At 47.9% G+C, this 14,865-nt stretch overlaps 1 protein-coding gene and 1 long non-coding RNA gene across 2 annotated transcripts in view; both read left to right on the plus strand.

Moving 5' to 3' along the window:
• LOC109764614 (uncharacterized) overlaps positions 1–14,865 on the plus strand; it is a 200,070-nt gene that overhangs the window by 132,050 nt on the left and 53,155 nt on the right. The window lies entirely within an intron of this gene.
• Positions 1,063–3,809, plus strand: LOC123493920 (uncharacterized). Its single transcript, XR_006663346.2, has 2 exons — positions 1,063–2,813; positions 3,574–3,809. It is a non-coding gene; the product is annotated as an uncharacterized lncRNA (long non-coding RNA).

The following is a 14,865-nucleotide window of genomic DNA, read 5'->3' on the forward strand; positions in this document are numbered from 1 at the left end:
TTGCTATTATAGTTGGATCTTATGATGTTTCTCCCCCTCTACTCTCTTGTAATGGATTGAGTTTTCCCTTTGAAATTATCTTATCGGATTGAGTCTTTAAGGATTAGAGAACACTTGATGTATGTCTTGCATGTGCTTATCTGTGGTGACAATGGGATATTCACGTGATCTACTTGATGTATGTTTTGGTGATCAACTTGCGGGTTCAGTGACCTTGTGAACTTATGCATAGGGGTTGGCACACGTTTTCGTCTTGACTCTCCGGTAGAAACTCTGGGGCACTCTTTGAAGTTCTTTGTGTTTGTTGAATAGATGAATCTAAGATTGTGTGATGCATATTGTATAATCATACCCACGGATACTTGAGGTGACATTGGAGTATCTAAGGTGACATTAGGGTTTTGGTTGATTTGTGTCTTAAGGTGTTATTCTAGTATGAACTCTAGCACTACTGGAATCAGGGATTTTGCCGTCTGCCAGTTCTTTGCCATCTGCTTGCGGACGGCAAAGAAGGTCTTTGCCATCAGCTACCAAACAACGGACGGCAAAGAACTGGCAGACGGCAAAGAAGGTCTTTGCCATCTGTTATTTCTTTGGCGTCTGCTGGCAGATGGCAAAGAGTCTTTGCCATCTGTCAGCGGACGGCAAAGAGGTGCCACCGGATGCCAGTATTCTACAACGGTCCAACCCCACTCTTTGCCGTCTGCTCGCGGACGGCAAAGATTCTTTGCCATCTACTGGGAGACGGCAAAGAGGGGGGCTATCTTTTTTTTGCGGGTAAAAAAAAATTGTTTCCCCCACCTCCTCTCTCTCTCCCCCACCCGGCCGCGTTGAACCCACTGCCCCCACACCCGCATCTCCTCTCTGCTCTCCCGCGCCCTAGGATTAGCCACAGCCGCCGCCGCCACCGCCACCGACCTTATTCCGGCGAGCTCCGGGGGCCATGGTCGGCGCGCAGCACGGTACCGAGCTCACCCCGCCCCGCTGCATCGATTCCTCTGGCCATATCCGTCCCTCCCTCCCTCGAATGCTCGCGCCCAACCCATCCCTCTGCGGCTAGGGTTTGGTGTGCGGCCTCATCTCCGCCGCCGGCGTGCCTCCGACGGTCCTCTACGCCTCCTCGCATGGCTAATCACGCGGCTACGTCTGCTGGACGCCGCTTCTCCACCACAAGGCAGCAGCAGAGGAGGGCCTTATCCACCACCACGCAACGGCAGCCAAGGTCCTCCTCCCCCATCTCGCCTCTCTCCCTCTCTCAACCCCCTATTTCTTTCGATTTGGGAAAAATTCCTTTTTCCCTTGTGCAATTTATGATCTGACCGGGTTTGTTTTTAGCGGCATTAATTTGGTGCTTTCTATGTCCAGAGAAAACTAGTAGAAGGGGGTGAGGAAGGAGGAGAAAGACCAGAAGAAGGGCAAGGGAGGTGGGGCGATCTGCATGTCCATGGAGGTCTGAATGTTCCTTGTTTAATTTTTTTTATGTTGCATGCTCTCTAATTCCATAGTAGATTTCTTTACAGCATGTTGAATGCCAATGGTGTTCTCCTCCGTTTGATTACTATGGTTGGTTGCTTGTTTAACTTCTGTGTGAGAAATAATGCAGATCAAGTGAGCTAATCTTGTTTCTAAATTTAGATACATGCATGTCTGTGGGGCTCTAGTTCTAAACATAGTAGACCACTACCCTCCTATATGTTTTGCGAACCAGAGAGCTGCTTAATTGATTAACATTTATGATTGGTTTAATTTTTCTAAAAATGGCTTCTTCTGTTGTCACACATACACATGCTTCTGGACAGTGCTACTAGCTTTATCTTTGCTATTTTTGTGATATCCAGACTAATTTTTGCATGATTTGTTTTGATCATGTACTGCTAGTTGTGGCTGTCAAACAAAAAGAATTGGTTTATGATTCATAATGTCCAGACATTAGCTTGTCTTTTCAAGGAGTCGGTTTGTGATACATGCCCACCTATTCATTTTAGTTTCAAAGAAAAGAATTGGCTTGTGATTCGTAATGCTCAGGCCATTGTTTTAATGGCGTATTGCGTTTTATGGCGAGCGACCCCCTTTATAGCATTATAGCGACGATATAGCGACGCCATAAAGGTATTGCGACCCTGGGTCTGTATGGCGTCCGTTATAGCGATGAGATACAGACGCCTTTAAATAAATGGCTCAGGCATTAATTTTCACTTTCACATGCATGGTTTCAGATTACCTGTGAGGTCATCCACCGCGACCCTCACTGTGAGGTTGGTTATTTCCCTGCAAACATTGCTCTATTGTAGCCTAGTTCGTTTCTATGCTGCTGGTTGTGAAACCAAACTAGGTGGGTGGGTGGGTGATGAGGTTTGGTTTAGTGCTTGATGCCACCGGACTGTACGTTCTTGTGTAGGACTACTTGTTATATAACTCTGGTTCCTGCTGAGGTCATGTATATACTAGGCTAGTTGCACTTTGGTTCTATCTATTTCAAATCATATTTGGTCCTATATGTATGTATGTATGATGCATGTGGCTCGGGATCTCATCACTATGAATAATAGAACACATACTACTAGGAGGAATCACATTTAACAATGCTATTAATAGGGTAGTTTTCTTGCTGTTAAACATGTCCACCGGCATACATTGTATCTTATTGTGCTCTTACTTTTTTGTCTAGGTACTTGATGCCTCTTGGTGAGAACATGATGGCGAGTTCCTCATTCCAATTGAGTTTATATTGTGTAGGTTTCTTCGTCATGACCTAGATTGCCGCAGTCATGTTCAAGTCCAATGATATCTTGCGCAAGCAGACCGCTCTCAAGGTTGGTTCTTCATAATAACTTGTCTATCAACGTGCTTCTTCTGCTTCTAGAGGTTAATTAATTGTTCTGCCAAGCAGACTGCTCTCAAGGGCTTGTGCTTATCTTGTGTATCAACGTTCTTGTTCTGCTTCTAGCACTGGGTCTGTCCCTTCTATTGAGGAAGCCGGCTGCCAGACTGCTGCCGTCACTAAATCCCTAACGCTTGGGCCCGTGTTAACTCCATTTGATTGTCAAATTGCTTAGATAACTCAATTTGATTGTTCTCATAGTGTTCTCACATGCTTAGAAGAGTTGGAAACACTATAAATATTTTGGTACGGATATGTGCTCTAGAATAGTGATTCTGGCATGCTATATTTTTCATTGCGGTGAATGGTATTCTCTTTTCCCACACAGCTTCAAATTATTCCATATGATTGTAATATCCTGTCGATCATATTGTATGAAGAGAGGGCATGACATTGCAACCCAGTGATTTTCCTATTTATGAGTTTTTAGGTCCTGTGAACCAATTAGGCCCTTGGTCATTTCTTGAACTCAATCAGTAACTCACTTGTGGAAAAAACTTGACGATGTGTGTACCTGTGTGTTCTGTTCTGTTTTGAAGTGGATAACATTGCCCTGTGTTTCACTTGGAAATAACTTATGTTTGTTGAATAATAGGAATTTATGCACCATTTCTATCTGTTCATAACTCTTAAACTAGCACTGCTCTCCTTAAAATTTCTAATCAGGCTGACTACTGTTTTGTGCTCCATAGATACAACGGTCCGGCAAGCTGCTATGGTGGTCAAGTGTGTGCTGCCTAGGAAAATAGATATTTAGTTTTAGGTCATTTCTTGTAATTTCAGATATGGAGTGCTTGTCTTTAGTTTTTGTTTTCACTTTGTGAAACTTGCTACCTATGGATGAAACTGTGTAATATTGATGAAACTGTGTATATGTATGGATGAAACTATGTATATTGATGCTACTATTGGTGACATGTGTTGGATATCCTATATTGGTCATATATATATATATGTGTGTGTGTGTGTGTGTGTGTGTGTGTGTGTGTTTGATTTTCTGTGAAAATGAATGGATATAAGAAGAAACAGAATTAATGCCTATTTGGTCTCTTTGCCATCTGCCAGCAGTGGCAAAGAGCCTGCAGTCTCTGCCGTCTGCTAGCAGATGGCAAAGGGGCCTCTTTGCCATCTGCTGGCAGACGGCAAAGATCCAGTCTTTGCCTTCCGCCAGCAGACGGCAAAGAGCCTGTCTTTGCCGTCTGCCAGCAGACGGCAAAGAGCCATGACCTTTGCCATCCGCCAGCAGACAGCAAAGTGCCCTTTGCCGTCGCTCGTTCAGCCGGACGTTTTGCCGTCTGCTGGCTGACGGCAAAGGCCTTTGCCGTCCAGGATCTGTGCCTTTGCCGTCCGCCATGGCGGACGGCATAGAAGCTGATTCCAGTAGTGTAGGATAGATCGAAGGGAAAGAATAGCTTCGTGTTATTTTACTACGGACTCTTGAATAGATCGATCAGAAAGGATAACTTTGAGGTGGTTTCGTACCCTACAATAATCTCTCCATTTGTTCTCCGCTATTAGTGACTTTGGAGTGACTCTTTGTTGCATGTTGAGGGATAGTTATATCACTACTAGGAAAAGGCCTACTAATGGCGCACCTAATTTGGCCATTAATGGCGCATTAGTGGTGCGCCATTAGTATATTTTACTAATGGCGCACCACTGGTGCGCCATTAGTATCTGGTATACTAATGGCGCACCCCAGATGCGCCATTAGTATATACAACAGTGCGCCATTAGTATGCCTCCCAGGGTGCCATCTATACCCAGGTGCTTTGGCATACTAATGGCGCACGGCAACGGGATGCGCCATTAGTAACTTCGGCATACTAATGGCGCAGTGTTTAGTGATGCGCCATTAGTATGCTCTGGCATACTAATGGCGCACTATGATGTGATGCGCCATTAGTATGAATATTAGGTTTTTTTTTAATTTTCTGTTTTTTGCACAGGTTACAAAATGTATAATTGGACAAAATATAGATAGCACACATCAACAACAGATTCATCGAATACAATAGAAGATTATACAATTCATCATTTTAGTCTCCGAATACAATTCATCATATTAGTCTCCGACTTGAAAAGACCGAACAAAGGTAGAACATTATATTACAAGTCTCGAGACCGCGAGTTTGTCTTCACATTACAAGTCGATATCGATCATCTAAACTACCATCACATAGAAGAGAGCTGCGGTCATCACGATGAGCATCATCACGATGAAACTCGTCTTCATCCGGTTCCTCCAACGCTCCCTCCCCTCTCCCGCTAGATAGCGGTCGTATCTAGATTCGGCCTCGGCCCTAGTGGCGTACCCTTTGTAACTGTTACCGCTGAATCGGTGAACCTGTCTCCGACACTCCTCCCAGTCGTCGTAGACTTCGGGAACCTTACCCTTGTACACGACATGCCACGGCATCGCTATGCAGTAGCCAAACGAAACGTTAGTACCAATTCACAGACAATACATGAGCAATATATAAGTATGCAACAGAACGATCGGAAGAGAAAAGCAAGACATTAATAGCATCGATTACATCTAAGTTGAACGACTCTCGAAACCAAAGAGACATACTACAAGTTCATTAAAGTTTAATTACAACATGAGCCAATCGATGTTTCAGAACTAGACACAGCATCACTGCTTTCGACTCGACTCAAGGGACCGGAGCATGGATGAAGCCGCCGTCTATCGTGGGAGTCATGAAACAACGGGCGTTGTCAGCCTGCATTTGTAGGATTGTGTCGATCTCACTGTTGGACGGTTGATTTCTGAGGTAGAACTGCCCCGAGGTACGAAGGACATCTTGATGGATGATTTCCGCAAACTCCGACTGGATGCGAAAGAATTCTTGTCTGATGTCCGCGTCCTGGATTGCCCCCAAGCTTGCGGCCCAATCTTTGAGATTATTTGGTAGGAGAAGGTGATTATGGTCCCGCACGATCGCCCGCATGTGATGGATGGCGTAGTAGGCATCCTTCTGACCGCCAGGCGGCTGCTTGACGCAGCAGAACGTCGTATTGTGGGAGAACACGTGCTTGCCGTACTTACGAATAGGCCTGGTGAAGGTGCCTCCAGATTTGACGTAGCCGGGGAGAACATCATCAAGAACCTTCTTGACATTTGTGTAGTCTACGTTCGACTGACGGTCCGGGTCGAAATACGTGGCCATGGAATATTTGGGGCTTAGGAGGATGAGCGTGCAATGTGTGTCACTGCAGAAAACACGGAATGTTAAAAGAAAAACGATCGAAATCTAAGAATTCATATGTTACGGGGCGGTTGAGGGGAGGACTTACTCGGGAAAGTAAGGCACGAGGAAGTTGTCCTTATCTTGGTTTGCCAGAATGACGCCTTCGAGGTAAGAACTCGCGACTTGCCGGTCCCCAGCGCTGCCCAAGATCTTGGCACGCATGTAGAAGGGGTCGACTATCACGATGTCCGGGGTCTTGTCGCGAATGATCCGCATCTCCATACTCAGCGAAAATAGCCGAACGAAGGTGTAGTGCAGCGGATGAAGGTTCAACATAGCGTGGATGTCATCAAACCGCAGGACGATCGTACCCCCAATGGAGTTATCCACAAAGCCCTTGCCCTCTGGCACCTTGGCCGCGAAAACCGGGTATGCCACATCCTTCTCTCGGAGACGCCGCTTCTCCAAAGAAAGCACACTGTCATGCAGACTCCGAATAGCACCGGTTGCAGCATCGAGCATATTTCTCGGTAGCATCGGCCTACCCGCCACATGCACCCTCCTCGAGATATCCGCAGTTGAAGGTGGCCCGTCCTGAGCACGGATCGTACTCGGTGCCGGCTGGCCCGCACCCTTGTTAGTCTTTCTTTTGCGTGCCTTCTTCTTGATCTCCTGTAATGGGACCGAGTTCTGCTCACAGACTGCCTTCTTGAGTGTGTTGGGGCTGATCATATTTGGCACCTCGCCTATCTGAGGCTCGGTGAAGTCGGCAGCTGGAGGCGTCTCCTGAGAGCTGAACTGCAGACGACGCCTGTTGCAACTTGGCTTCTCCGTGGTACCAGCTAGATCGCACACGTCTTTTGTTGGGTTGGGTTCTTGAGAAGGAGGCCCCATGAAGTCGCCACCGTCCCCATGATCGGCAAAGTACTGATCGACGTTGGCAAATGTATCGTCGTCGTCGTCGTTCTGATCCTGTGCCATATGCATGTTTGGATCCAGTGGCATAGGGATGTCCGGCACCGTTGTGGCGGTCTTGCCATGGGGCCGACTTGGCGCCGGCACGACTGGCGGTGTTGTCTTTGGGGTGGTGTCCCCCGCCCCCAAACGAATCTGGCTCTTCGGCCAAAGCAGGGGCCAGCTCAGGCAGGCGCTGAGGTTCATCACGTCATCATCGTCGGCCCCCATGGGTCGAATCGGAGGTAACACCTCGTCGCAGCCTGGCAGCACCCGAACCAGTTGAACCCTAAACAAGTTGGGTGGCATCTGGGTACCGTGGAACAAGGGGTTGCCTGGTTGAATGATTTTGCCCTTGGCGACATCGACCAACTCGTTGTTCACGAAGTGCAGGAGAGTGCACGGAACGTCGGCGGCGCCCTGCGAAAACATGTAGGGCGTTAGGGATGCCCAGTCAAAGGCAAGGAGATGAAGTCCTCGGCCGAGAGAGGCTCAATTAGTTACCGTGATGATGGCGTCGAGCTCGGCTAATGTCGAGGCACCGCCAACGGCGGGCGTGCAGTTGACGGAGGGGCCGCTTGCTGCAGAGGTGCCGGCCGGCGTACACCCGGGTGCATTAAGCTCCCGTGCCGGCGTCGGAGACACCAATGCCGCCTCCGCCGGAGACACCAATGGCCCCGCCATCGCGTTCAACAAGTTGCTGGCCGTGAAGCTAGGAATCGGGGGCGGCCCCTGTTGGCCGCCCGCAATCCACGCACTAATCCCCTGGATCAAGGTAGGCACAATGGCGGTGATCGTCGCTCCGAGTTGTTGTTGCACTTGCTCTTGGACAATCTCTGGAATCCGCGTCACCTGTGCCCTGAGTTCTTGAACCTCGCGCGCCTAGCTTTCCGAGATGGTCTTTTTCTCCTTTCGCCCAGCAGTGTCATAGTATGACGACCATTTTGTCGACAAGCCTTTGCCGGCCACACGACCAGCTGACGTCGGCTTACTGAGCTTATCCTTGTTCTTCATTACATTCAACGCCCTATTTAGAGTGGTGTCCCAAGGGTTGCTCTTAGTCGACCCCACGCTACTGCTTTCAGTCGCCTGCGGAAGGAATGTGAACCATTTAGAAATTTGGCTTCATTAATTAGAATGCAACCATATGGAGCTAATTACGAGGGGGTGTATTCCTTACCAGAACAAGCTCAAGCGCCCTGGTCTTCGGATCCGTGGTAAGCTCCTTTGTTTTCGGGTCCTTCTTGTACCGGGCCCTGACAAAGTTCCTGGTCTGCTTGTCACCGTATTTATCGAAGAGGGGCGGTAGGCCTTGCTCGGCACGGTCCGCCTCCTCCTTGTCCCATATAGGCTCCGCCACTCTGTAACCGCCGGGACCGAGTGTGTGTTCCCCTAAGTTCAGCTCCCGCATTTCTTTCCCCCACTTACTTGATTCGGAGTTTGCGGTGCTCGAGCAATTGATCTTGAAGTCGTTGTAGTCATCTTCGGTGATCGAAGGATTTTTCTCCTTGATCTTCTCATAACTCTCACCTTTCTCGATCATTCTCTTCACATTGCTTTTCCAAGTAGACAGGGCCTTGCTCATCTTCGTGAGGGCAGCATTGTTCACTTTATTCCCTTTGAGGCTTGTGTTTTCAAATTCAGCGGGGAACTTGTATCGTTCGTGCAGCTTCGTGAAGAGGAGGTTGCGCAAATTCCCTCGGTCAGGATGCCTCAGGTTCTCGGTGTTGATCGAGACGGTGCTCCGGAGAATGCACCTGAGCTGAAGCGAGTACCCCTTGACTATTCGTTCGGGCGCCGTTGGATTCCCGTCGGAGTCCACTTCAATAACTTCCTCCTTGAGGGTGCGGAGCATGGTCGGGCGCCGGTCCTTCCGTTGCCTCTTCGGTTGGCTGCCATCTGTGCGTGCGCCGCCATCATCAGTGGTGGCATCCTCGGCGGCACCATCAGTGGTGGCATCCTCGGCGGCACCATCAGTGGTGGCATCAGTGGGGTCATCCTCGGCGGTACCATCAGTGGTCTCAGGATCGGTGGGGAAGGCGGCGTCCTCATACAAGTGAGGTTGTTCCTCCATCTCCTGGGACAGCATCCAGAATGGCTTGACGCTCGAACCCCCGGCCTCATCGTTGTTGGCCATGTTTCTCTCTAAATAGGAACAAAGTTTGGTCAAAAAGTTGGTTATTGTCAAGGAACAAGATCATGGTCTCATCATTTAGGGTTTGTCGACACCGAGGCATCCTAAAAGCTAAGCTTTTATCATTGAGGGTTTTTCGACGCCGAGGCACCCTAAAAGCCTAAGCTTTCATCATTTCGGTTTTTATCGACACCGAGGCACCCTAAAAGCCATGCATTAGTCACAAGTACGCCGGGGCACTTGATCCTACTTAATTAACTACTAAGATACCCCGGCCCATGCATTAGTCACAAGTACCCCATATGTCCTATTTTTAGCAAAGTCATGCTAAAATTCACGGAAAATTTCAGCATGACCTTTGAGAAAAATAGGACATATGGAGTACCCGAATTTGCCGGAACGGAAGTTAATCGACATTCTGGCAAACTCAAGGGCCTCTCGGGTGGACAAGGCAAAAAAGGCCTCCATCACAACATGGAAAATACACCAAGTAGTATCATCTCCAAGCAGTATCATCTCCAAGCAGTATCATATTTGTAATGACTGAAAATATTTACTTCAGGAAATATTTACTACTGTAGTTTCTGTTACAAACAAAAAAAGACTGAAGTTTGTCCTAGCTATATTTCAGGATGATTTTTCAGTTGCTCATGCTTTTTACAAATTGTAGCTACTGTTTTTTATACCTAAACAAAATTGCCCTAGCTATATTTGCTACTGTTTTTATACCTAATTTTTGCTACTGTTTTTTTAATTTGCTACTGCTTTTTTTTATTTGCTACTGTTTTTATACCTAAACAAAATTTCCCTAGCTATATTTGCTACTCTTTTTTTATTTGCTACTGTTTTTATACCTAATTTTTTTGCTACTGTTTTTAAAACTTCCTAAAATATTTCTAACTTTGCTAACTGTACTGTGCTAGATTTGCCCTAAAATCTATGCACAAAAACACAGAGAAGGCATTAGGCATTACACAAAAACACAGAGAACTGCTATAATGTACAACAGGCTTTTGGTTTCTGGAACCATTTCATGCCCAAGTGATCTGATCCTTGTACTTTTGCTACAATGATACACTGATACAAGTAGAATATGAAGGCATTAGGCATTACAACAAAAGGAACAGAGCTGCTATATTTACAACATGCTTTGATACATACACCACCAAAGTCCAAAGAGTAACCACTTATTAGCTACCAGGAGTAAGTAACTAACTAAATACACGACCAGAGAATAACTCACTTTGCCTCTCACTTGCTTCCTTCACCTCAGAGCGATCTTCTCTTATTACTACTCCTGCACAACATTGTCATAATTTTTATTATCTTCACAACCAAGGTACTGCATTCTGTAACAACCAACTACAAAACTACAAATCAATCAAGGACATGTGGTTATTTCCTCCGCACTAAATTGGCAGGTGAGTCACAAAAGGAACCCCGCCAAGTTTCATAGCACTATCACCCAAACAAGGTACTGAGTTTCTTGGAGCAACTCATAAGCTAGTCTGTGGTGCTAGTTCATGATGAACTATGCAAACGTGTACAGAGATACACAAGAGATTTAGTCTTATACTCCATCCAGCACTGTGTCCACATATTTGGCAATATCTGCCTAATCAAAGCGAGGTGCTAGTTTGCTCACTCTTACTTTTACTGCTCATATACTGTTCAAATATGTTGGTTAGAAACATGTGCTCTAAAAAAAGAAACTTATTATCTATTCAATATGAGTAGGATTACTCAAGATTCCCCTTGTATGTAAGTAGGCGGTGTTTAATTTAAAGTTATGGTGTTCTATGCATTGCTAAAAAACTCTGTTACCGCCAAAAAAAACTGTTACCTCTGCCTTTTTTATTCCATGGTTTTAGTCCAGCATGAGCATCCTAACCATTTTTACTAAGGTTTTTTCTTTTGACACACCATACACGAAGAACTATCTGGACAGGTAGTTGCTACTGGCTGGCAAGCAGGCTTCTAGGTTGTTGCATGACCAGAAACGTCGGCGGGGAAAAATGGAGGCCGGGTGGGTTTACAGTGTAAATCCACTTAGAATTATAGTGTAAATTAAATCCACTGGATTCTAATTACAGTGGAACTCCGGCGGCGAGGGGGACCGTATCTGGCGAGGTGGGATAGCGATCGAGATGGAGGGGGATCGAGATCGAGTGTCCATGAAATTTAAAAATATTCATGATAGTTCAAAAAGTGCCCATGAAATACAATCGAGAAATGAAGGCTACGATTTAAATACAATCGATCTCTTAGCTAGCTATCTGTTCACAATCTTCTTGCCCTTCTTTTTCGCAAATGGAGTTCTTCTGTGGAACGGACGTCCTTTAGGTAGGGTGGTCCTGCTTCTTCTTGTGGTGTATGCTGCTACTTCATCATCGTCGTCATGTTCGATTCTCGGGTCGCCGTACTTGTCGAAGTCTTGCTCATTGGCTACTCCATCCATTCCGATGATCTTCCTTTTGCCTCTCCTCACGACAACACGACTAGGCTTTGACGGGTCGGTAATGAAGAAGTATTGGTCCACTTGGGAAGCCAGTACCCATGGCTCATTTTTCGCGGTGACGTTTGCGCCTGCGGTCTTGGATTTGGCTTCGGGTATAACCATGGTGGTGAAATACCGGTCTTATTTTAGGACGCTCTTGGCCCATCTGACACGAAACATCGGGACCTTCTCTCCAGCGTAGCTCAGCTCCCAGATCTCCTCGATCCTTCCGTAGTATCTGTCCTTATCGTTACCGGTGTAGGATTCCATCGTTACCCCGGAGTTCTGATAACCATCGCTCTTCATGTCCTTGGCCTCGGTGTAGAATGTGTAGCCGTTGATATCGTACGCCTCATAGGTCATCAGGTTGTGCTCGGCGCCCTGTGACAAGGCGAATATGAGTTGTTCTTCCGCGGAAGAATCCTCATGTAAAGGGTACGACAGAAGCTTCTGCTTGAACCAACGCGTGAAACATGAGTTGTGCTCTTTGAGTATATCTCCGTCCGTCCTCTGTTGGCCTTGGTCATTGTACGTCTTCTTAATAAAGGTTTTGTGCTCTACCACCCAAGGATCGACCACGTCTATGTGTTGTAGCGCGACTAGGTTTGCTCTTTCAAAGTCGGCGAGTCGACCCTCGAAGTCGACATGCATTTCGCGGCGACCCTCACGGTGACCCCATCCAGCGAGCCTGCCGAGGTGCCTGTTGACGGACAGACCAACGGGGTTCTCGATGCCTAGATAATTCGTGCAGTAGGAGATGCACTCTTTGGTTAGAAAGCCCCTGGCTATGCTTCCCTCTAGACGTGACATGTTGCGAATGTATCCTTTGATGACACCATTCATCCTTTCGAACGGCATCATGCTGTGCAGGAACGTCGGCCCGAGTTGGATGATATCGTCCACAATATGGACCAGCAGATGCACCATAACGTCGAAGAATGCGGGCGGGAAGTACATCTCAAGCTCGCATAGTATCACCACGATCTCTTCCTGTAGCCTTCTGAGTTGCCTCACGCCAACAGACTTCCGAGAGATGACGTCGAAAAAGTTGCATAGGCCAAATACCGTTTCACGGACGTGTGCGTCCATGATCCCACGGATTGCAACTAGAAGTATCTGCGTCATCAGCACGTGACAGTCGTGAGACTTCATCCCGCTGAACTTCAGCTTCGCTAGGTCTAGGTATCTGCTTATCTTCCCCGCGTAACCGTAAGGAAGTTTTACTCCTACAAGGCAGGTGAAAAACTGCTCGATCTCCTCCTGACTTAGAGTGAAGCACGCGGGAGGGTAGTCATTTCTGGTCTTCTTGGCCTTTTTGCCTTTGCGACGACTTTCCGTGTCCTGCTTCGCCTCATCATCATCATCATCATATATAGCGTGAAGCTCCTGCCTGATGCCCATTGATTTCAAGTCTGCCCTTGCTTTCGGCCCATCTTTGGTCCTCTCTGGCATGTTGAGCAGGGTACCAAGCAGACTCTCGCACACGTTCTTCGTGATATGCATGACATCAAGGCTGTGAGGCACACGGTGGATCTTCCAGTACGGCAAGTCCCAGAAAACAGACCTTGTTTTCCATACCTTCAGCAGCGGCTCTGGCGCCTTTCGCTTCTTTCCCGGCTCTGGCGCCTTTTGCTTCTTTCCCGACAGTGGGCAGTCTTTCCAATTTTTCAACAGCTCGTCTATTTCCTCGCCGCTCCTCGTACGCGGGCGTCCTCGGGGTTCGGTTTCACCATCGAATAGATCCTTGTGTTTTCTCCACGGGTCATCGTCGCGAAGCCACCTTCGATGTCCCATGAACACGGTTTTCGAAGACCCGGGATCTCTATCTAGCTGGCGATACGTTGTGTCATCCATGCACCTGACGCATCCAGAAAATCCGTGGACCACCTGCCCTGCGAGATATCCGTAACCGAGATAGTCGTGCACCGTCGTGAGCAGCGCGGCTCTCATAGGGAAATATTCTTTCTCTGCGGCGTCCCACGTATTGGCTGGCGTTTTCCACATCATGTCTAGCTCCTCTTTCAGCAGCCCCAGATATAGATTGATGTCGTTCCCTGGTTGTTTCGGTCCTTCGATTAGCATACTCATGTGAATGTACTTCCTCTTCATGCACAACCAGGGGGAAGGTTGTACATCCACACAAACACAGGCCAGGTGCTATGTGTGCTTCTCTAGCTGCCAAACGGATTGACTCCATCGGTGCTCGCGCCCAGCACGATGTTCCTTGGATCGTTCCCAAATTCTAGGTCTTCGAAGTTCAACGCTTGCCACTGGCTCGCATCCTTAGGGTGACTCGGCATCTTGTCTTTTTATCTATCTCCGGATCATTTGCGTCATCTTCTCGCTTCTTCTCCTCCCTATCCGCGTGCCAACGCAGGAGCTTTGCTACCTTAGGGTCCGTGAAATACCGCTGCAGACGAGGAGTGATCGGAAAGTACCACACCACTTTTCGAGGAGCTTTCTTCCTCTTCTTGTATCAAGTGACGCCGCACACCGGACATATGGTAGACTCCGCGTGCTCGTCCCGATAAATGATGCAATTGTTCATGCACACATGGTATTTCACGTGCGGTAAATCCAGAGGACACACGATTTTCTTCGCCTCCTACAAACTGGTCGGGCACTTGTTCCCCTTGGGAAGACGTTCGTGCCAGAATGACATGTTCTCGTCGAAGCATGCGTCGGTCATTTTGTGTTTTACCTTCATCTCCAGAACCATGAGCGTTACTTTCAGGCGGGTATCCTCGGGCCCGCATCCTTCATACAATGGAGTAACCGCGTCTAACTCAAGTTGATCCATCTTGGCTTTCTCTCGGGCGGCAGCTCTTGCGTTATCCGTCTGCTTGAGAAGCAGCTCTTGAATATGAGGGTCATGCACCCAGCCCATCGATGGTCCAGCGTCGTCTGCTCCGCCGGCATCATCATCTTCATGACCATGCCCGTCGTCTGCTCCGGCATCTTCCTCATCATCATGTCCTGCATCTTCTACATGATGACTGTGTACAGCATCACCGTCGTGATCATCTCCTGGGGATTCTTCGTCTTCTCGCCCGCCCGAGCCGCGGTGGTTGTCTTGCTGCCCTTCCTCATTTCTTGCCCGGCCCCCATGGACGACTTCGTAGTCATCTTCATCACCTTGCCACCGATAGCCATCCATGAAACCACGCAAGAGCAGGTGGTCCCGCACCTGCCAGGATTCCGGGTC

Source organism: Aegilops tauschii, chromosome 5 (genome assembly GCF_002575655.3).
Source record: "Aegilops tauschii subsp. strangulata cultivar AL8/78 chromosome 5, Aet v6.0, whole genome shotgun sequence".
NCBI lineage: Eukaryota > Viridiplantae > Streptophyta > Magnoliopsida > Poales > Poaceae > Aegilops > Aegilops tauschii.